General features: G+C 32.9%; 1 long non-coding RNA gene across 3 annotated transcripts in view; it reads left to right on the top strand.

The window, feature by feature from the left end:
• The window catches only part of LOC140333639 (uncharacterized), a 51,783-nt gene extending 34,322 nt beyond the window's left edge, over nucleotides 1-17,461 (top strand). For all 3 annotated transcript variants that reach the window (XR_011921401.1, XR_011921399.1, XR_011921400.1), the window contains one exon: nucleotides 890-17,461. This is a non-coding gene — a long non-coding RNA (uncharacterized lncRNA). The remainder of the gene's footprint in view (nucleotides 1-889) is intronic.
• The last annotated feature ends 5,412 nt before the right edge of the window (nucleotides 17,462-22,873 follow it).

Below are 22,873 nucleotides of genomic sequence, written 5' to 3' on the forward strand. Positions count from 1 at the left end.
GGTTAGACATCACATAGTCGCTGCCCTGCAGACGACTCAGCAATACCACTTTATTTAGAAATACCAAAGCAACCCGGCTGATGACCTAATTCACTCAATAATGCTGTAACATTTGGCAACTGGTTTTCCTTTGTCAGGTTAGTGAAGTATTAATTTTGGTCTTTTGCTTTGAGGATTTTACACTTTAGCCAAATATGCCTAAATTTAGGACTCTTGGATTTAGAATCTCATAGATTATGATTAGATATTGATCAAGGAACATAAAACATTTAGGCTCTTCAACAAGTAGCAATAAATTGTGTCCTAAAGGCATTAAACAGACAGGGAACATCAGCATGTAAAAAGAAATACACTACAAGCTACTTGTGAATGTTAGATATGTCATGGCATATGGAAATAACTAGAAAATATGCATCTTAAATTCATGCTGGTAAGTGGAGCTATAACTAAGTGACTTCATTTAACAAATCAGCTAACGATCATCTACTTGTCAGCTTTTAAATTGCACCAGATAGCATGTTTAATGGTAATTTAGAAGGTGTCAGTTCATCATGAAGAAAAGCTAAATTTAAAACCACAGTCATAAGTCACACCTTCTTTGTGTCAAGGAAATGAACCAAAGGTACGATAATCCGCTGAACCAATTATTTTTGATTCCTGTGTGTGAATGTCAACAAGCACTAATCAATATCATCCTTTAAATGTTGAAAACCCAAGTGTATACAATTCATGACAATGATCTGCCACCTACTTTGCCAATCAGCATGAATTTAAGAAGAGAGTCAGGACCAGATGTAATTAGGAGGCTGCAGAATTGAGTTACTGATACACAACATTGCAGGCACAACTAAATGGCATCTGATGGTGTATTTATTTCAATTCTTTTCAGATAAGTGCTTTGTATGTGGAATACTGTTTCCAGAAATCAATGCGTCTCTACATGGGAAGAAGCTCTGATTTGTTACTCTGTCCATACAGTGCAATCCATCAGTTCAATCTGGAGGGTTATTTCTTATTTTCAATAATCAGTTTCTATGCAAATGTTTTTTTCTGTATGTATGTAGAATTTTTAAAAATGAAAAAAGTGGATAGAAACATAACCGAGAATGAATTGCGGGAAGACAACCAGCCTAGGAATTGAAATAATTAATCTTACATATGCTATATTTTAAAGAGATAAATAGCCTTATTTTTTTAGCATTGTTTCTTTTAAACACCTGATATTCTTTATAATTCATATCTTACAGTTAAAACACATGTGAATCCCATGTAGTTTCCTTGGTGTCCTGTGCAAGCATTGCCCTGTACAAAGAGTTTATATCTTATGTAAATTTTACCTGTCAAGTGTTACTCTTCAATAGTACATTATAGTAGACTGTTGCTTTATAAATATTGAAGAAAAGAATTATGCGTTGGAGGAAGGTCTGGTATGGGACTCCCATCTAAATTTGGACCTGATTGTAATCAACTAATTACTGAAATTCCTTAGATAAATTACTGTGCCCCCTTCTCCCAAATAATTTATAGAAATATATGTATAAAATCCATTCAGGTGGAGTGAGATTCAATCTGGTAGAGTAAATAGAGATTGGAATATGATGGAAAACGGGTTGGCTGATGGAATAGTGCATTGGTATTTGGTGTTTAACTACATCTTTCTTTCATTGTGTTTTTTCATTTGTGTTTCCCTTTAAGACTTCATTAGTAACCCACTAGTTAGGCACTTATTATGAGTATAAAAATGTTTAATTTTTTTATGTCTTCTAAAATCATTACATGCAGGGAGGTATCCCTGCTTGCCTATTTTTCTCTTTTTATTTTAGCAAGGTGCTCTGTGTCTTTCAAAACCTTTGTGTGTTTGCAAATGATCTGCAGATGTTTTGTTTGAGTAGATTATTTTGGAAAATGCAGTTTTCTTTATGGGAATAATTAGCAGCTAGAAGTCGAAATGCATATTCCATTTTGAAATAGGCTTTCACACTCCTTTGATGCTTAAAGACAATTAGGCTAATTACCTTTCCAATGTCATCTGCTCTTATTTGATTGTTTATTTTTTTTTATATTATGACTGCATTAGTAGATTACTCATCTGCTGCTCACAATAAATAAGCAGCTACACTTAATTTCTTGCAAGGCTGATGGAGATGGTGTATCCCTAGTGATTATTATAAATAGCCCTTGACCATTGCATGTTCAAACAAAAGCACAAACACGTATTCCGGAACATCTAATAGAAGTTGGAGACAAGGCATAATTACAGAGTCTAGTTGAAGCCTATTAGAATCTGTCTTTTAATGTTCCATTTAGATTGAGAATATTCCTAAGTGAGAGAGCATACCCTGTAAATAGGGTACATTAGGAGTGCTATTGTTTATATTCCCAATATACATGGACTCCTTGCACCTCCATCTTCAGTTTCACCTCTGTTTTGTAAAGTCTTCCTTTGAGCCGAACCAGCAATCTACTTTCTCCATTACTTTTGTTTATTTTCCACTTGTCTGTAGTGAAATTGTATTTTGAACACTTGTCTGAAAAGCATTTAATGGCAACAGACTGTGTTCATGTACTTGGAGGAAAATAGGCAATCTATGTAGAAGGAGAGAGAGAGATTACAAAATAATTGTATTTGGGTAGACAGAAGATAGGCAGTAACCCCTCTGTGACCTCAATGTTACCATATATATTAAGATTCTCTTCCCATTTTAAAATGACCCACTCCAAACCAAACGTGTTAATGGTATACTGCTGTTAGTACCAAATATATTGTGTGAACCTGAATATAAAGTAAACTGAACATTAATGACATAACAAAGGGTTATCTATTGTAAATACCTTTTAATGACTTAAAAGATATTTGCAATAGATAACCCTTCTAGGGGTGCATATAACTCTTCTATGCTAACAGTCTTTATATGACAGTCATGGGTCAGAAAAAAATACATGTATCTGTCTTATGGTAACACCCTAATGCACCATTTTTACAGCTTTCTACCAGCTGTAAAAATGACAGTAGAAGACAGTAATAAATAAGGAAAGTTTCTTCAGGGATGTGCATTTTAGTACTTTAGGCTTTTCATTACCTAAAGAATATTATTAGGAGGTAGTATTAAATCGACACCATTATAATCTGGGCAAAGATAAGCATTGTGAACTACATACTTGGGAATAATTGCCACTTATAGTTGTGCATTATCATTTCAGGAGCACAGTTCATTACTTCAGAATGTCTGGAGTTATAATTTAGAACCAATTGTTATTTTTTTTTAAAGATAGAATTAATCTAGAATTTGCACTAAAACATAACAGCTATCTGGGAAAATGTGGGATGTTAAGAATGCACTGGTACATATGTTTGATGCTTTCTAGGTGATAAAGGCAGTTTTAGGTCAGTAGCGTGTTAACAGAGAAGAGAATAATATTGTTTAAATGGTATCATCAGTTAAGATTACAGTCCTTGAAATGAAACATGATACACTGAACTGTACCAGCATAGTACAACCCCTTTATAGGGAATAGTTATGTTGAATGATAAAGCTATTATAGATTTAATTGATTAACCTATATGGAGGCCCATGGGAATTTTACTCTGATGACATTTTATCAATCCCATAGCTGAGTTAAATAGTTGGTACAGTCAGTACATAGACTTCCTGACATAATTTAATCATGAAATATATCAGATCAATATATATATAAATATATATAAAAATATATATATATATATATATATATATATATATATATATATATATCAATATATAGACAACCACAGACTTAGAGAAAAAAGACAGAACAAAATTAACTAGTTAGCAATTGTAAGTCACTACAATGACATAGCATTAAAACATCCTACAATGATTAAATCCTAGGGATAATTAAATATTTAGAGTGCTACCCCATTTAATCACCCTGCTGCCCATGCTGCCTAAGTATGTATTACCTTTTCCCTGCATCTCTTTTCATCTTAATTAACTGGTTTTAATGTTAGGGTTTGAATGATTAAGGCCAAATCAATTACATATTTGTGTAAATTTTAATGTTGCATATTGTACATTTAAAATTGAAATGATGAATGTTCTCACCTATCCTTCAATTATAAATTAACCTTTTGTTATATTTATCACATTTTAATTACGAATATGTATTTGTATATGTTACTGCATACATGCCAGCGCTCCCAAATTCCAGGACATAACAGACCCAAACTCCAACCTTTACCATTGGACAGTCCAGGAAATTCATGGTGATTGGCAAGTATGTAAATGTTGGCTGTTCATCTTGAGCTGACATTAGCCTATTGGCTTGTGCAGATCCTTCTGCAATATGCAAGCTTCTAAGATAAAGTCACCTTAGGGTGGACAAGCCTTTAAGGTACCCTCCATCATGCAATGAGTATTTAAGATTAACAGGCAAAGGCAGGCTGGTTTAGAAATTTAGGCTCAGGTCAATTACTTCAACCTCTGTCCTTCACATTATTTATTTATATATGAAAAAAAGTGCAAGTTTCAAAAATTAGATTGACAGGGTGTCAGCAAGAAACAAATGTCAATCAAACCACTTTTATATTTTTCTTAACCAGTCTATGTGTGCATCCCAGTCGTATTATTGGTGAAAAACTGCATGTGTATTAACATACTAACAACTGCAGACACACAGTAAATGCTATCACTGAGTCTACAGCTTTGATTAAAAATGACTAACACCACTTACAAACAACTAACAAAACTAACCAGGAAATAAAGCATGCTGTACTAACCTCACTTTCTACTAACCATGCAGAGAAACAGCAAACTGTTCAAGTTCCTGACTCTGCCTGTCTTTTCTCTTCTTACTACTAACTTGTAACAAGTAAACCCACTAACATCAAATGCCTGTCCTGTCTTTTTAATTGTCTGGTGGTGTGATTTAGCTGAGTGTGACAACTCAGAGGAAAAGATCTGGAGTCTGCAATGCTGATTTACTAACATTTTCTACTAATAAATGCACTAACAATATTAAACTCACTAATGTCTGCTGCACTTTAACAATCTAATGCTATTCGCAATGACAAATGAACGTGGTTTTAGCTTACCTGAAATGGAACTAATACAGACTTTATATTGTTATTCGGAAAATACAATGGTGTCCTCTTACTAAAAAACAAAAAATACACTTTTTTGTTGTGTGTACAAAAATACACACAACAAAAAAAAGAACCAAGCCACTAAATGGTATATAACCAATTTGGTAATTTTTTATCCATCATTGGTTACACCTAACAAGTTTAGAACAGGCTATTTTCCTGCAAGGTCATGAAGGTGGGCTAGGGTATGGTAGGTATTAAAGGTAATGTCAAATTTCAAATGTTTAAGGATGCTTCTTTAGAGGAGCAATATGTCTTGCTTTTTACAACTAAACCAGTATTCCCCTTTCAAACAAATTCTAGTTACCCACACCAAGCATGTTGGAATAGTTGGTGCATAAAATGGAAACTCCATATTCAACACTAAGGGCTTGATTTATTAAAGCTCTCAAATATTCATCATATAGAGTATCATGGGAGAACCTGGGTGAATAGATTTTTTAAAAAATCATTTGGATTTTGTTAGCAAATCTTTCAGTCTTGTATCAAATCCATTTACTGGATCAACCAGGTCCACGATTGATAGTCTACCTTCTCCGGCCTTGGAATGCTTTAATTAATCAGGCTCGTTGTAATTATATGGCAGGGGGACCACACACTCATAACCCTTCACCAACATCAGTCTGTATGCTTGGTATGCCAGCTTTGTATTGGGGGAGATTATGTTTTTTTACATTTTGGTAAGAAAACAAGACTAAAAAAATAAGATATAGGTTTGGCTTTTATAAGAGAACAGGAGTAGTACCACAATTTCACTTTCTTCTACATATGCATTTATTTAAATTACAAATATATTTTTGTATGCAATACTGAGGTGGCTGTATTGCACTTTAGTAAGAGAACACCCGTGTATTTTCTGTATAGCTGAGGCTGTATATGAAGGAGAACACTTCCAAGGCACTGTTATATCTCCTGCAATGCCATTTATAGACATGCATTTTTTTATTTCTTATTTATAGAAAATGATACTGTTATATTTATATGTTGTTGTTGTGGTTGACATCTATTGCAGAACAGCTACCCTATCCATAATATCATTTAAATGTTATAGGATGTTATAATAAATTCCTAATTACACTAAATTAGTAGCCTTGCATAGAATTTGAAATGGTTTACTGCACATCATTTTACATGGAATAGAGCTTTACTGTTTACATTGTTGGTGTTTATCTTTAGAGCATAGGTGATTAAAATTAGTGGTCTGTATAACAATCTAAAAAGCTAGCATAGACAGAGACCATATCGGCAAACATTCCACATAAGTTGTAGTTTACTATATTACTATTTTTGGGTAAATCAGTGCTATATTTTTTTACTATATTACTATATTTGTGCTGGAATTTCCAAAGAATTTCAACTTTTGGAAACAAATTAGCAAGTATATTTATTACAAATAAAGCTTAACATCCTTTAACACCCATTATAAATCTTTATTATTTTTTTAATATCTAACATTTGAGACATGTTTGGAAATTTTTCATTTGCTATTTTTGCCTAGTATGGCTCTAGAAAATAATATGAAAATTAATATTAGAAAATCATGAAAGGATAAAGTTCACATAATGGCTGTTGCTTGGAGAAATAATGGTTTGCCTTTTGACATTCTTTCTTGCTCCTTATATATAGCTTTTATTCCCTAACCTTAGGGTAGCGGTACATATGTGTTTTGTGCTATCACATGTTTACCATTGCTTCTTGCAACCCATAGTTCTTGATAGAGTAAATCATTGCTTGCAAATCTGAATCTTCAAGTAATTGTTAGGAGTACACAAGACATTAAATTACAATCAGTTCAACACAAAAGCAATATATATAAATCTTTTAATAATCAGCCTAACATATTAAAAAGACTTTTTGCTTTAAACCAAATGTCAAATGTTTGACGCAAAAGGTTATCTACACCCATGCCCAAGGTTTAAATGTGTGGGTGCACAAAGTACACAAGTACCGCTTTCCTTGGGTACCAGACTAGCTACAAACTCAACAAAAAAACAATTTATCTGTATCAAATTAAACTGAAACAATCTTTCGTACAGATATGGAAATACAGTATATAGCAAACCAATTGTAAAATGAACTCCAAACCTTTAAGTCTTTCCTCTGATTGTAAATGAAATGTTTAGTGATTGAAGAACCTCGCCATTTTGTTCAACTGTCTTGTGAAAAAGTATTTTGCTTTAGTGCACCAAAGAAGCTAAATTTTTTAACATGTGCTTTCTAATTCTTTGTGGAACACAAACCTGTTTCTTTTTTTTTTTTTTACCCCAACAGAAAATACTGCATGTTATTTTTGTTCGACAACTATTTACTCATGCATGCAAAAAAAGTTCTGTTATAAATTTTTTTAAATATACTAATAAAATTTCCAATTTTTTGTGACAATAATACTAATGCAAAATGCACGCATAATGCTTCATAATGTAGAAGGCAATGTTTAAATTCTTGTACAGAAAATGACTAATACCTACTAACTCCTGATGCATGCTGAAGGCTCCACCGAGAGCATCTGTGCAATTAACCTATCAACTGATCTTATACTAATCTAAAGCATGACACACTTGATCTACTATCAGTGTATTACCCTGTCTGACTCTAACCATAAATTGCTTTGCTAATGACTGGCGTAAAAATCCTACTCGGAAATCTTCATGTCTTTTTCAATGTGATTGGCTAAAATCTCCAACCGAATAAAATTGGAGTTTTTAAGCTAAAACATTGCAGGGTTTATTGGATGTACATTGTACTAACAACATTCATTTGCTAATTTATTTTTGTTCTAGGTCCACTTCACTAAAGAGCTTGCCATTGCTAATGTATTCTGCTGTATGTCCACTTATACTTTACATACCTTTCAAGATACTTATTTGATATATACAGTGTAAATTGTAAATGCATGTCTGTGTACAGTACATGTTTATATTGACTTTTCTCCAGTATTTGGTTTACTAGCAAAGAAAGCTATTATAGTATGATACTATTATCTGAAACAGTTTTGCAGACAGTTAAAGCAAGATTTCAGATTTTCTAGGTTCAAGTAAAAGAAAACAACATATGAAAACCTACAGTTGCAATAAATATCCTATCGGTCACATTCAATGACGGAAGTTCAAAACGCAGCCACAATGTGCAATAACTAAAGGCAGCCATCATTACACAGTTCATTGTAGTTAGATAATACTAATATAACTTTTGATTGGTCGCTACGAGTTGATACTTTTTACATAATCAGAAATGATATACTTATCAGCTTTTATTATGTAATTACAGCTAAAACAATGGAAGGTGAATTTATATTGAGTGATATTTATGCATTGCACTCAGTTAACTTACCAGCAAAGTATAGTCTTTTTAAAAATACAACACTGTGTAAAAAATCTGTTTTACAATATATAGCAAGATCCAAAAAGTTATCATACTATATTAAAAAAAGTTTTCTTTCTTTATTATGTAACAGAAACATAGTTACATTCCTATTTGTTTTCTTAGAATAATTCCTTACATTGGTTGAATAAAAAGAGTATAATTTTTGCATGTTTATACAAAGTATCTCTAGTAAACATGTGCTGTATTTAACTTGCCTCAAATGATAATTTTAATTCCTTCAACATGCATGCACAGGATTTAGTTAGATAGCAGCCATAATCCTGTTATATTGTGCAGTACCTGGATGAATGGCATTGTCACTAAGCCACAATGCATCTGCAAAGATTAATGGAAAGCACGTTAATGGATTTTTAAGTATACAGTAATCTTCTCAACCACAATGAAGCATACAGAAGAGTGCACATAAATATTTTAATAAGTTATGGGGGTGGGGGAACAATATGAATCTCCAGCTGGGAGACATTTTACTTTGAAGTAACAACACCTGAATATGAGGCAGAGCAGTTTCCCTTATGCCAGAAAATAAAGAAAACCAGAAGGAAAATAGCACATCTTTCCTCCCCAAATGTATGCAGTAAAGAGCTCTAGCTAACAAATGATCAGAATATCTTTGAATCTTGGACCTGTGTTTTAAGAAGGACGAAAGACTATTTGTCTGTTTTTAGATATTTGGGCAGGCTGATAATAAATTGATTTAATATAAATAATTTACATTAAATTTACAATACACAAAAAAATGTGATTTACACTGTGTTCCTTATATGAAGACATGAAGACCATTGCATGAAAATTCATCACTGTTCAAAAAACTTAGGATTAAATTCTGCATTTAAAGCCAGTCTGCCCTGTAGCTGTGCCATATGTTTTTTGTGCAACAGTGCTTGTTAAGATTACTGATATACTAAAATCTAAATTCACTGATTTGGTTTTTATTCTTGGTATTTATTGAAACCAATATGTTACTGCGCAGTCAGTAGAAGCCACCACATCATTCTTGTGGGATCCAGTGAACCTAATATTTTTATTTGGGTAGCTGTTACAAGACAATATCAGTATCTAACAATTATCAACATTTTAATTGTTGAAGGTCAGATTAATTCCAATAATAACACATTGTTGTATATGGAATAAAAATGCAGATGCTGAGCAGCCTGTTATGATCTATAGAAAAGGTAGGGGGTGATATGAATGAGCATGAGGTGCCCCACCATGGGGATTACAATGATTCAATGGTGCTAGATCACCTGTATTGACATTAGATTTTGGCCCAGTACAATCACAATATGTCTCTTTTTTCTTTTAAAAATAATTATTCCACTGTACAACAAAACATTTTTCAGGCTAACAGGCAATTTGTCATCTGTTTCTAAAATGCATGGAAAGAAATACCTTTCCCCAAAAAAACTAAAAAATTCTGTAATAAGTATTTTAAAGTAGTATGAAAATCATATGTTAACATAAATCTGTTTTAGTATAATCACCTTTTCTGGGAAATGTTCCGGGCCACATCTAGTTTTGGGTACATATCTGAAGACATAGGCATTTCATCATGTGATATTTGCTGAAAAGGAGAATCAGAATTTTCCTTTAATAACTTTTTTTTTTAGCAGATATCATGTTACCTAAAAAGGCTGATATACTGAAGGTGTTGAAAAAAGTCACACATTTATATTGTGGGAATATTAACTTCAATTATAGATGTGAAAACAAATTACTATTTACAGTACTTTTTTTTACCTTACATAATAAATAGCTGAAATAAATATTTGTACAGTTTATTAGGTGAAGATTCTCAACTCCTTTAGCAAATCAGTCCAAAAGTCTAGATTTCAGATGTGTGTCCAGCACCAGATGCAGACTGGAGCAGCATTTGTTTTGTAATATATATTCGAGAAAGGAAAGAGATAGAGGAGGGAAGCTTTTTGTAGGCACAAATATATGATAAAAAAAATGTATAATATATATATATATATATATATATATATATATATATATATCCAGCAAGATAGTTAAAGCAGCTTTTGATTACCATTTCAGTAACAATTCATTTGAAGCTATTCCACTGCAGGTAAATATCAACATAAATTTGAAAATGTTGCAATTTTGAAAATGTTACAAAATATCTTTTAGAATGAATTTTTGTTTATTTACACATTTATGTGCTAGGGCTTAACTATAATTCATTTGATTGAGTCTTCAGGCCTGATTTATTAAAGATTTCCAAAGCTGGAGAAAATGCACTTTCATTAGTGAAGCTGGGTGATACAGCAAACCTGAAATGGATCTGGTCCAGGATTCAAAACATTTGTTAGCAAATGGCTTTGAAGAAATCCATTCCAGGTTTGCTGGATCACTCAGTCTCACTGATAAAAGTGTATCCTCTCCAGCCTTGGAGAGCTTTAATAAATCAGGCCCTTCATGACTGAACACTCCATTGCATGTAGTGATAAAAGTGTACCCAGTGTGATGAAGAATTATCTTAATTAAGGTTTTTATTCTTTCACTGTGGAGAAGGATACATATCTATACATTTTTTGACACATATTAACACTTCTTTAAATAAAGCATGTCTTATGTCCTGTGTGCCCATAATATTTGTCTAATCTCTGCATTGAATTGGCCTTAGTCATTGAAAAATTATCATCAAAACAGTATTGCTCTGTTTTTTTTCATGTATTTGCTACATACTTTCTTTTCCAATCAGAAGTATAGGTTTAATATTAAGGAGCATTACCATGGTAAAACAAAAGATGATTTATGGGTCATTAATTCAGCATAAATAGAACCAATGCCTTAGAGTAAACTAAATATCATATTTGTTTGTGGATTTATGCAACTATGACCTTTTGTATAGTGTTCATTAAAAAGCTGTGAGATATAATATTCCTGCATTGTTTACATTAATTATATATATTGTGGCAGGAATAAACAACAACACCATATCATTGCTCCATAAGAGCCAAATATTTTTAAGAAGTTTTAGTAAAGTTTATATTCATATTGTAAACCTATGTACAACTAGATACACAATATGAAGTCTGAACTATACGTACTATGTATTTTAGGCAAGGTGAGAAGAGATGTATAGGACAAATGTCATTGTCATTTATATTAATTATATTTTCTAAAACAGTGCTATCAGCAGGGGCAGATGGCAGCATCCTTTACCTTACATAGCATTTTATCAGTTTTTACACTGATATACATACTGTGGTCAGCACTAATGTAAAGGGGACAGTATATATTTATAATTTTGTACACATTTTTATTCGTGTAATAATTTCATTTACATATATTTTTTTATTATACTATATTTTTCATAGATTGTGAACCTCTTTTTTAATAATATACACAGTAGGTAGTACAGCTGATAATCAATTTTACAGCTTATAAATTGTTTTTTTATTTTGTACCTAAGGAGATTTTAACATCCAAACTATCCACACGTACAGTAGATTAGATTTAGAAGGACCACATGTTGTGTGAAAGTAATATCCAGATAAACACATAATTACATATGCCTAAAAACCCTGAGATCTCAGTAACATCTGCTCACTGTCTCTGCACAACCATTCCTTGGAGTGTGTGAGCTCTCAGATCTAGTTAATTCATGCATGGCCCCAGCATATGACACACTATAGACATATGTTATGGATAAGATTCCTTTAGGTTTGGTAGTTAAATGGTAGAGTATTTGCCTAGAGTATTGCATAGGTAATGTTTGTTTATTGTAAGTAGATAGGTTCACCAATGCTATAAAAAAGAATCTAAATAATTAAAACAATACTTATAAATAGTCACATCAGAAAACAACTGGATATTGTCTTTGTTTTAATAAATTTACATACTATTACAGGATATTAGGGTACAATAATGCTCGGTAACCAATTAGAAATCACTTTTCAGAACCTTATCCTAATTTTTCAGATTGTTTGCCATTGGCATTAACCATATACTACTCTGCTTTATAAAATTGCATGAAATCATTTGTACAGTAATGACTCAAGTCTTAACTAATTTTGAAAGTAAAAGTAAAGGATATGTGTTTTACTAATCAATTGAATGAATTAACTACTATTAAATAACTAACATGTATATTAAAACCTGCTGTGTGCTGAAAAATACTAACACAATGCTAACACTTGTATTTAAATTAAAATGTGTTATGAAGATTCATTTCTGTCATGGAAATCACTGTTTAAAGGTATGTCTGTTAAATTTGTAAGGTAAGTTTGATCAACAATTGTGTATGAATGCATATTGTTACAAATATGGGCAAACTGCCGTGATCCTGCTGCAACTCTTGTCAAGCTACTTTAGCCACTGGCCAACAGAATATACCAGAAAACTTGGCTATATTAGCAGCTGGAACACTGCATTTAGCCTCAACTGTTCTGTTTGCTGCAGGGACCAATTTGGCAATGGACGGAGTTTTGTAGCCCTGATGTTCTATGACAGAAGTGTGTCTGCTTGCATGACTTCTTTTAACTATGTTCTGCTCTAAAACAGTCATGAATGTATTTGCTTAATATTACTGATCAATAAAGAAACTAATGTTACTAAACTCTAACAAATCTGTATTAACTTACTAAAATTCTAACACAATTGGAATTAATTTACTAACAGTGTGGTATCTAAAATGATCTGTCCTGGGTGCAACCAATAAAAAACTTCTGAAAACAACGGTGCTTTTAGGTAACACCTGGGATTTGGGTTGTCTTTATTTATAAAAGTATGAATTTTACCTTTAAAAACTGTATAGTAAAATAAAGTTTTCATTGGATGATACGTCAGACAGAAAACAGGATTTTTCTAAAAAGAATTTGAACCACTTCATGCAGTAAAGCAAGAGTTCAGTTCAATGCCTGGTTGGCTAAACTCTCACAATTTAATTACAATGGTTGCTCCAATGACTAGATCATTTCCTCCACCTTCTGAGCTCTGAACGAGCTTCATTTTATAGGTGTTAAAGGTCCACTGAATCTCAAATGCAAGCACATTTAGAATGTTTATGTGTATTTATGGATATGCATACCTACAAAAGCTGCCTGTGTATATTAAAACCATGTCAGAGATCTTGTCAAGTTCAGAACCCAAACCATGGTGTTAGTGAGGTTATACTTACAAAATAAGAAGGTAATGAGGTGAGTGTAATTCATACATTCAACTCATGTCACCCATGTGAAAGAACCATAGGATTTTATAGAAGGAACTGCAAAAACCATAAATGTGAATGCTGAAGTTCCCATCCTGGAAACCCTTATCACATTCCAGAATTCTATAGACAGTTTTTGCAGTAACAAAATACATAATCCCTAGATGCAATAAGAGTTCACAAATCCGAGACATAAGTCTCCTAGAGACAATACTGAATGGTGATATTGCCAGTTGAAGTCTGAGCTGGTATATGTGCCAACTTGCCAACACTAACTTACAGGATAATCTGTCATTAGTCATGGTATTAGGCCAAATGTATTTTAATATTTCATAGCAAAATATGCTTGTTGCAAACAATGTAACTTGAACCAAGTTGGCAGCACTTGCAAAGTATTCTAGGTTCATTAAACTGACTCTGTTCTTAGATATACACACATATATGAAAACATGAAAATATTGAAATGAAATATTTAAATCAACTATATATAAATTTGCTTGCATTATATGTTTTTTTTTTTACCTTTTACGCTTGCATCAAATACTAAATCAGACTAGAGAAAAAGAAGACAATTGCAATTTGTAGGTCTGTTAATAAGTTTTTTGTGTGCATATAGTACAGATTTATTAACACTGTTCCTAAACATTGAATAAAGAAAACAAACTATTCATAATAACATTTGAGAAATAACACCACATGGCAATAATCGGTTAAGGCAAGTTTCATACTTATGGATTTGTTTTTGAGGTACATTTTTGATGCAGTACATTATACACTTTAGTTGATTTAGTAAACAAGTTTGCACTCTGCAAGTGTTAATTCACCTAGCTTAGTTAATGTATGAACATAAAGAAAAAGATGTCTTAAAAAAAATTTGCTTGCACATTCACTAAGTTAAGTAAACTATTCCTTGCAGAATGATAATCTTTGCTTTGTAAACAGCCTTAATTTATTTACTAAATCAATCTAAATCTGATCGAATACCCGGATAATGCTCACTAATGGATATAAAAAAACTTCAATACATGTCAATGTGCTACAAAAATATATAAATTTGCACTATTAAAAATAAGGGCAACTCTTGCATGTGTTAACATTCGAAAATGTGCTTCCTAAATTCCATAGGTGGCAGATAATTTTGCATTATCCTGACAAACTGCATTAAAGTAATTTATAGTAGTACATGTTTATTGTCTTGATCTTGATCTATGCAAATATGGCAACAGCAATAAAAGGACATTGAAAATACAATGCTAAGTTGTTAAGATTACCTTACTTTTAAAACAAAAGCAGATTTTTAAAAAATATTTAACTTTTTTTTATATATGTGGTATTATGGCTAACATTTTGTGAGAATTTAGTAAGGAGCATTGTCTTCTTTTTCTTTAACTAACAAACTACTTTGAACTATAAACTCTATACCTGGGTCAGGCAACCTTGAAATTACAGCTGCTATAAAGTATAGCTAATGTCTCAAATGCTGTTTTTACACAATGCTTTGTGAGCTTTACTACTAGATGATGTTTCAAGCTATGGTATTATAGCAATTGTATTGGCACTTGTTGCTTACCTATGGATTGCTGGGGTTTTAAGGACATATTGGGGCAAGTTCTACTTTCTTGAACATGAAAAACAATATATTGCATGCTGGTCTTTTTTCTGTAATCAAGCCTTTGGTTAAATTCTTTAAAAAATACACCTGCATTCCCTCACAGTTAAAGGATATCTAAACCAAAAACAAAAATGTAATATAATAAATATCTTTAGATGTGGTGGTTACATTGGTTTTACCTTTTCAGGATAACAACTTACCAAAGTACAGAAAAATACCTGATGATCCTTCCCGATATCCAATATGCTTGTCACTTTCTGTTTACTTAACGATGAACAGTCAAAAAGGCAATCTGTTTCCTAGTTCTCCCTGTAGACTACTGATATTATGGAGATAAGTAGGGGGGTGTTTTGTAGTGCTATCACACTTTATATCCTGCTCCTCCATAAACACAGTATAGTGAATAAGCATTGTTACCATAGGACAGGAAAAACATTTCTAAAAGGATCACCAGGTGATGAAAGAAAATGAATGTAGCCACAACATCTGATGGCTAGTAAGTTTTAATATATAACATTTTTGTTTTTGGGTTTAGATAGACCTGAAATGTGTTTTTTGATCAGTCATACATGGTGATGATCATTATTCATTTGGTGTCATGTCAATACCTTAACAAAATGTTGATAAAGATGTACCTGCATCAGCAGCCTGTAATTGGTTATTCTCCAGACAATACGATCTGCAGCATGGTGTTTCACTAACTTACTAACATGTGAACCTGGTGTGCATGCAATTAACCCTTCAGTAAAGCTTGTTAAAGACAACTGCAAACGTTAATTTAGAAAAATTAAACTTTATTAAAGGTTGGGCTTTGCATTTATTTTCTTTTTAACTTAAAAAAATGCTAGATAATAAAATAGTATAGCTAATGGAACCTTATGATTTGAGTGAACAGTTTGAGCAGTTATCATGATGCTATCTTATCTTGACCTTCAGGGTTGTATAAGCAGAATTTCACAATAAACATTTTGTTTACTTTCAAATGGAGTAGTAATGGGTTAACCTACCAGGTTTCTACCACTGTCTTTGACCCTACAATTAAAATCTCTGGTGCACTGTGGTTCCCAGGCTCCACTATGAAATTCCTTAGAGTAAATTTGTCCTATAATCATATAGAGGATTTGCTAGAGACAAATGACAGTGTTTTCTGGTGTCAATAGACTTTCTTTAGTGAATACTTCATAGAAATTTAATTCAAAATGGATACCCGGAAGCTCATATCATAGTACTGGGGCCAACACAGCATTACAAACAAGCCAGGGGATCAAACTTCTTCAAGCCTTCTTCATTGAGAACTAAAATAAAGTTTGAAGTTCCAACTTAAAAATAAATAGGAGCTCACAGCATATGTCTAAGAAGCAGTGAAAATTCTACATGCCCCAGACACATAAAACCCAGAAATATGTGGTCTGGAATATAAGGAGTGGTTGCTGCTCTTAGTGAAAAGGAGCTGATTTTAGAAAGCAACCAATGTTCCTGATAAAAAGGATAGGTAATGAATAGATTAATTAATGTATTCAGTTGATAAAATGTAAAGTACCCTAGACTTAAATGTTTTTTTATGTCAGTATAAATATCTATTGGGCCAACTCCCCTCCCCTCCTTTACCTAATAAAAATACATGGATTACAGTGTTAAATTTGATACATACACAGTCTGGAAAACTTAGATTTGGGTGTCTTGAAGTTTTGGTGCACATCCACCATTCCTGTCTTTGTGAGAAAGATGATAGAAAGGAATAAGAACACCTTGCATTATTATATGGTATGGATAGTTTGGTAAAAATTACCTTTTAAAATAGATTTTATTCCTAATGTTGTTAATGACCATTGACAATAGATTTATTTCTCAACACTCATGTAGAACCATGTAGTAGAACAGTGCTATTAATATCTGAGTAACCAAATATGTTAAAAAAAATACTAAAATACTAAATTTCATACTAAATGTTTCCATTCAATACTTCTATACTTCTCAAAAATAAAAATATCAGCAATGTCACACTTATTTCTTGTATTGTTGTATAATAAATCTTCTATCAATTATTTTTGTTTTTTATGTTAATGAACAGCTGTTTTTAAATCTCACAAACATGAACTTTAGTGTGTTAGAACAGTATTATGCTTTGTATGAAATATGCTTTATTCTGCAATTCAAAAACAACTGTTATTAAACACTTGAACATTTACATTAACTGTCAGAAATGTTTTTTGAATAAAATGGTTTGAAAAATAAAAGGTAAAGAGTGGTGAAAATCTGAATAAATCATTTTATTTGTAATGCTGTTTGACAATTACTTTTAGTATGAAAGTGAAATTAGAGGTAGTAGCATAGGATGACTACTACTACTACTTACATTTAGCATGTTAATAAGTTAGCTAAAGACATCCCTGGCCTAATGCATTGCAAACAAGAATTCACATTTTTTGTCTGTACAACTTCTTATAATATATATATATTTATAATAAACAAAAAATCAGCACAATTTCTTCAGGGTGTATTTATGTGAACATTTCCTGCTTTTCTACAGAATAAAAAAAATGATTTGTTTGAGTATGTATGCGTACTTCTTTCATCTTTGCGTTGTGTAACAAAAGACCCATATCTTTATGTGTTCAATAAAAATATCAAATAACAATTTAAAATGTGTGGTGTATATTTTCCCTTCTGTTATATGAAACAATAAACAAACAAAAAAGTCCTGTATTTATGTTTGCATTAGGCAAACCATATATATTCATCTATACACAAACATTTGTACAAAAACCATTCATTGTTTGTATAATCGCTGAGAAATCGCTGATGGAAGCTGGCAGGATCTGCTTTTTAAAAAAAAAAAAAAAATCAACTTGGAGAGTCTAAGTTGATCAGCATGTATTCATAAATATCCCTTCATCCAAAAGGTTAGAAATAATAATGATGTAGATTTAGTATCAATTAGTATCCAAACTGCAGTAGCAGATGTTGACTATAATTTGCACCATAGCACAAAATTTAAAGTCATTAGTATTTATTGAGAAGTTGACAGTATATACCAATTCTCTATTTGATGCTAATACAATAAAAGCTACAGGGCTAGTATGTCATGTCAATCATAAAGAAATTGTTTACAGCTGTATACTACAGCTACAAATCTGCATGTGGAAGAGTTCTTTATAGCTGCATTAACACCTCAAATTCATCCTTTCTTTCTTCCTCTACTCCAAATCAACTCAAAGCAACAATTTAAAGTAAAAAACCTTCCATTGGAGTGGTACAAAAAAAAAAAAAGGAGTCAAGAAACATAACATTTTTACAACTGTATGATATTCCCAATAGATGAATTCCTGATATGTACAGTGCAGAAGTTCAGAACTTAGTGTCCTGACTCCTTACATAAACACTTCTGCCAATTTTTGTCTACTTTAAGAAAGAGTAGAGCAGCTTAACACTTCTGTCAGCTTTCTATTGCTGTCATTGTTACTGATGGAAAGATTCTGCATTACTTCCTTTCCCTCCCAAGAAAGCCTTAAGCAGAAGTAAAAGCACTGTTTTTTTCAGTAATGTTTACATAGATGTCTAAATTCCCAAATGTAGATGTTTTCCTTAGTTCCCACGTGGTCTCCAGGACAGAAAGTTAAAATACATTTCCTAGAAGTGAACACAACAATAAACTATATCAATAATCTCCATTATATATGTATATATATATATATATATATATATATATATTGTATGCAGCTGGGATTTGACAAACTTTAAATGTGTTGAAATCCGATCTCATAAATCATATACTCCATGTTGTAGCTAACATTGCCACTTCTGGAAAAGAATACAAGCACTGTGTGCTCTTTTCTGACATTTTTATCAACCAGGCCAGTAAAATACAGACATGTCCTATATTAAAAGCAGGGTGATTACAGCCCTTGACAGCGCTCAACAAGTGTCCCCAAAAGAAAATTTTCTCTTTGCTGTTTAAGTGGTAATTTTTAATACTCCTTCACTTTAAGCAGAAGACATCAGGAGATTATTATGCATGCATAGCGTGTTTTTTTAGTTTTGAATAGAGTCCCTATTATGAAGATTCACACCTCTCTGTTTCTCTCTGTTCTTGGCAACCATTACAAAAAATTGATGGAAAAATTCCAAATTTTAGAATTGTCACCAGAGAAAGAAATGAGGGTGAATACCAGAATGGGGATGCCTATTTCTGTGACAATCCTCCCTTAGGGAAATATCCTTCATTTCATGTTTTTTTCTAACTTCATGTTGCATTTCTTTCCTAGGATTGGAAGCCAAGGAGCATTTCCCCAACAGACCACAGACAGCAGAAAATAAACTAGCAAGTGTTTTAACACTTCCCTGGGCTCTGAAAAACTGAACAAACATGTATGCATAAATAAAACAATGCATATCTCAAATGGGGAAAAATACACAAAGCACTCACAACTATATCTCTCTGTGGGAGAAGTCCACAAAGGGCTGTATTCTATTTGTAGGGAAAGGATGTATGCTCAAAAACCAGAATGTGAGCTTCTGTAAACAAATCTCATGGTAGTTTATAATTTATGGGAAAATGGTATATGGTAGAGGATATTACTGTACCAGCATACCCTTTGCCCATGTTGTCACAACTCTGACAATACAAAGCATTACATCCATATATTTTAATTTCTCTCCACTTATTTCAAAGTTAAAAAAAAAGAAAATGTTTTAGATTTATATTTTGTTTAATATACAGAGTATGTGAGAAAAAACAAAACTTGCCAGTATCTTTTAAATTAGAAAGCATAGCAGACTATCCATTACAGCTCTTCTTCATAAAATATTTATTATAAAACATATAAATTTAATTAGGATACTAAAATATGATTAAACAAAGCCTGTAATCTAAAAAAGAAAATAAAAACAAATATTCAAAAAACAATTTTGTTATTCCTTATTCCCATTTACTTGGATATTGTAAACTGCAAAAAAAACAATTATTTGTAGCATTTAGGGCTTTATTTATAAAACAGGTAATCTGACATTCCTTCAAACATTCCCTCTTGGGATTTTTCCAGGTTCATATGATTCAATAGCTGTAATTGATTCCGACCAGGAGCCCTTAGCATACTAACTCCAATGTTGGTTTCCTCACTGTTACATAAAGGAAGCTGATCCCGAGTAACAATAAAATGTGATTGTCCCTGTGATTTTTTTTATAGTGCAATAGTAATACATTTTGATTGTTTTACAAGAAGCTCCTGTAAACATTATCAAGGGGGTTATGTTCCACATTGTACAGTAAATTGCTCTTTCTGGCTCCAGTAAATCTTTCCTTTGATCTTCAGATCCATTGGGGCACCCACTGTGTTTGGTTTTTATGTTACTTACTGTCAACTGTAAGTTTTTGGGGCACTTTTTTATTTATTTTAACTCACCTCTCATTCCATTTTTCTACTTGCAGCCATTCAGTAAGAGGGTCATGTCATTATCGACTGATTTTGTCTTAAAGCACAACTTGACCTCCAGGACACCCAAGTCTGTGAGCAGCCTAAAATAATCTGTTGATAGAACACATGGACTACTAAGAGTAATGCTGGCTGTGAGGTCATAATAATTTTATATTTTCTAATTGAAAATGTAACATCATAAAAGCACATTGGAGGAAAAATGTAAAACAATACTTAATTTAAACTTTTAAATGAATTCAGGCTGCTTACTTTGCCTTCTCTTAGGATATTTTTTCTCCCTTTCTGTCCTTAACTATTATTTTTTGCTGATTTTATGTGTATTTTACATAGCTCACCCTTAGGTGTTAGCTGTGAATGTAATGGATGCGCCCCAACCCAACCTGGTGACACCCAAACTCCCAATGACAACACGTAGATGGCACTGCAACAGCCAGGGGCTAGTTTTATGTGAAAGGGCTGAAAATAAAGGAGTTACAAAACACAGTGGAAACAGTATAAAATGATATCATATCAAGTAATGTAACAACACAATAAACAGTAAATGGAAACTCTAACCCAGACACCAAGGAATGATGACTGGCTACTCCTGTAATGCTATTATCTAGCTAATCACAGCCTTATGAAATACTTCGGTGGGCACACCTATAACACAAAGCTTACCAGTAGTCAGTTTTATGAATGAACACCTTGAGAGGCCCCTTTGAATAGTAGGGCAACTATGAGTGTGTCTGAGCTCTGGTTCACAGGTCATCTTTTTAGCCATGTCTTCTATTCCATGCACCAGTATGGGAGCTCTATTAAGCAGCTTTAAAGAGTAACTAAATTGAAAATGGAAAAAAAAAAAGAAAAAAAATACCTTCAAAACCTCAGTGCAGTCCGCTCGCTCCGGGGGGTGTCCTGCTCAGGTCCAGCGCCGTCCCGACATTCGTCCCAGATGCGGGCGCTCTGGGTGCGGCCATCTTCTGCTCTTCTTCCTGGTTCTTCATCCTACGTCACCCTACCCAGGTGTGAGATCGAGTGACGTAAGATGAAAAAAAATGTGCTCACTGCGCATGTGTGACTCTCGATCGTTTAGGCGGTCCTGGGCCTGGAAGATTCCCAAATGAGAATGTTTGAGGGAATGTCTGATTCTCTGTTTAATAAACAGATCCCTTAGTGTCTTAATAAAATAATTGTCAATTTCATTTCTTTTAAATGCCCTTTTTTTTTGCCCTTTGCACCAAAAATGTAACTTTACCACCATTTTAAGCAGACCGAATAATAAAATAAAATATAAACTTTTAATTTACCTTAAAGCTAACACCAGTCAAAATAGAAAAAAAAATGTTCCTATTTTCAAAACCACAATATACACATGACTTTGTTATATTAAGCAATGACAAAGTTATTGCAGAGCAAACAGTCTCCTAGTGGAAATGTAAAAATGTCTGTTTTATAGAGGGTGTAAAAGTACGAGAGATGAAATAGTAAACTTTTAATATTGCCTTTATGAATTTTGCAACTTCTAGAGGCTGGCCAACAGGAATAATGTGGAGATATACACTGTGAGCATGTAACTTACTACCCAATGTCTTTGTTCTAATAACATTACAAGATCCACGCAGCTACCAATACAGAAAAAGAGTGACATGAAAGACAGTTATTTTCATTTACAATAGTGCTTCAAACTTGTCAGTGGGCCTGATTTACTAAAGCTCTCCAAGGCTGGATAGGATAAACTTCCATCAGTGAACCTGGGTGATCCAGCAGACCTGGAGTGAATCTATTCCAGGTTGGTTGGATCACCCAGCTTCACCTAAAGTGTATCTCCAACCTTGGAAAGCTTTATTAATTTAGGCCCTTTGTATGTATTTTGGCCCTTGTGTGACCCCACTTTCTTAGGCATCAAATTGAAGCACATGCAGTTCATCCTTACACACACATCTAGTCATTGACCAGACATCCACCTCTGCACATATGGGGAGCTGAGACCCTTTGGATTTTCAGGCTTTAATGAGTTGGAGTAAGCTTGGCTGGAGCCTTGTAAGACAATAGGAGACAAACTGCCGCTGTTTGTACACTTCCAGGCCCATGGCTCACTTTAGGATTCTCTTCAATCAATTTGCAATCAATTTAACACAACAAGAACAGTGATCATTGTGTAGATTTTTCATAACACAAAGCAC

The sequence above is a fragment of the Pyxicephalus adspersus genome, chromosome 6 (assembly GCF_032062135.1).
Source record: "Pyxicephalus adspersus chromosome 6, UCB_Pads_2.0, whole genome shotgun sequence".
Classification (NCBI taxonomy): domain Eukaryota; kingdom Metazoa; phylum Chordata; class Amphibia; order Anura; family Pyxicephalidae; genus Pyxicephalus; species Pyxicephalus adspersus.